Here is a 2645-nt window from a genome sequence, read left to right on the forward strand (position 1 = left end):
AAACATCTCAAGGATGATCAATGGAAACTGGGTGCACCTGAGCTCAATTTCGAGTCTCATAGCAAAGTCTCAATACTTATGTAAATAAGGTTTTTCCGTTTTTTTTTTTTTTTTTAATAAATGTGCAATAAATTCTACAAACCTGTTTTCGCTTTGTCATTATGGGGTATGATTGTCCTTGGACAGGATCACCTACAGCGGCGGGTTTGAATAGCAAAATTGCTTCATGAAAACAACCCGGCGTGCACGTAGGATTCTCTGCTCTCCCCTTGTGAAATCAATGCCTTCATGTTTGGCTCCAGCTTCAAGCCAGGGAACGTTGACAGTTGGTACGACCAGGGCACAATGGCAGGGAATTTGGTGTTAGAGAATATTGTTCAGTGCCATAGTGATAGTGGTGTGACCTGGGTAAAAGGTTAGATCCTTGCTGAATGCCATATTCATTGAGATTTTATCGCCTATGCTTTTCTATACTTTGAGCAAATTATTTTATTTATGTTCATGTTTATGATTATTTGAACATGGTTTATCTTGGAACAACATACAGTGCCTTCAGAAAATATTCACACCCCTCGACTTTTTCCACATTTTGTTGTGTTACAGCCTGAATTTAAAATGGATTACATTTAGATTTTGTGTCACTGATCTACACACAATACCCCATAATTTCAAAGTGGAATTCTGTTTTTAGAAATGTTTACAAATTAATAGAAAATGAAAAGCTGAAATGTCTTTAGTCAATAAGTATTTGTTATGGCAAGTCTAAATAAGTTCAGGAGTAAAAATGCACGTAACAAGTCAGACAATAAGTTGCATGGACTAACTCTGTGTGCAATGGCATTTAACATGATTTTTTAATTATTACCACATCTCTGTACCCCACACATACAGTCACCTGTAATGTCCCTCAGTCGAGCAGTGAATTTCAGGCACAGATTCAACGACAAACACCAGAGGTTTTCCAATGCCTCGCAAAGAAGGGCACCTATTGGTAGATGGGTAAAAAAATAAATAATAATATCCCTTTGAGCATGGTGAAGTTATTCAATTACACTTTGGATGGCTTATCAATACACCCAGTCACTACAAAGATACAGGCGTCCTTCCTAACTCAGTTGACGGAAAGGAAGGAAACCGCTCAGGGATTTCACCAATTGTGATTTTAAAGAGTTATTAAATGGCTGTGATAGGCAAAAACTGAGGATGGATCAACAGCATTGTAGTTACTCCACAATATTAACTGAAATGACAGTGGTGGGAAAAAAGGAAGCCTGTACAGAATACAAATATTCGAAAACATGCATCCTGTTTGCAATAACGCACTAAAGTAATTCTGAAAATAAATGTGGCTAAGAAATGAAATATTTTTCGTTATTACAAAGCATTGTGTTTGGGGCAAATCCAACACAATACATCACTGAGTACCACTCTTCACATTTTCAAGCATGATGGTGGCTGAATCATGTTATGGGTATTCTTGTCATCGGCAAGGACTAGGGAGTTTTTTAGGATAAAAAGAAAAGGAATAGAGTTAAGCACAGGCAAAGTCCTAGAGGAAAACCTGGTTCATTCTGCTTTCCAACAGACACTGGGAGACAAATCCACCTTTCCGCAGGGCAATAACCTAAAACGCAAGGCCAAATATACACTGGAGTTACTTACCAAGACGACATTCAATGTTCCTGAGTGGCCAAGCTACAGTTTTGACTTCAATTGGCTTGGAAATGTATGGCAAGACTTGAAAATGGCTGTCTAGCAATGATCAATAACCAACTTGACAGAGCTTGAAGAATGTAAAAAATAATAATGGGCAAATATTGTACAATCCAGTTTTGCAAAGCTCTTAAAGACTTACCCTGAAAGACTCACAGCTGTAATCACTGCCAAATGTGATTTTAACATGTATTGACTCATGGGGGATGAATACTTATCTAATCAAAATATATTAGTGTTTTATTTTCCATTAATACAACAAAAAAAACATTTTAATTCTTCTTCCGCTTTGACATTAGAGTATTTTGTGTAGATCGTTGACAAAAAAAATGACAATTAAATCAATTTTAATCCCACTTTGTAACAATAAAATGAGGCCAAAGTCAAGGGGTGTGAATACTTTATGAAGGCACTGGTAACATACACTGAGTGTACAAAACATTAAGTGAATCCAGGTGAAATCTATGATCCTTATTGATGTCACTTGTTAAATCCGCTTCAATCAGTGTAGATGAAGGGGAGAAGACATGTTAAATAAGGGCCAGCATAGCGTGCCTGTGGAACGCTTGGTACCTTGTAAAGTCCATGCCCTGACAAATTGGGGCTGTTCTAAGGGCAAAAGGGGGTGCAACTCATTGTATATCCATCCTCTCAGATAATGTATGTCAAATTCCTTCCATATTGCTTTGTAACACTTTTTACTTTCTAATAAAACAGCTATATGAGCAAGAATAATTGGTGTAAGCACTGTTGAACAATTATGAGAGATAAATAAGCCTATTACAAATACAGGTAATTATATGAACTTTTCATGTTACATAATCACAACCAGTTATACAACAGTTTCATGTGTGTGATTGTCATAAACAAATCACCTCAAAGGCTGACGAAAGAGCCTCTGGGATAAGGAAATGACCAATACCAAGCCCATG

This window comes from Coregonus lavaretus, assembly GCF_964263955.1.
Source record: "Coregonus lavaretus genome assembly, chromosome: 3".
In the NCBI taxonomy this organism is placed as follows: Eukaryota; Metazoa; Chordata; class Actinopteri; order Salmoniformes; family Salmonidae; genus Coregonus; species Coregonus lavaretus.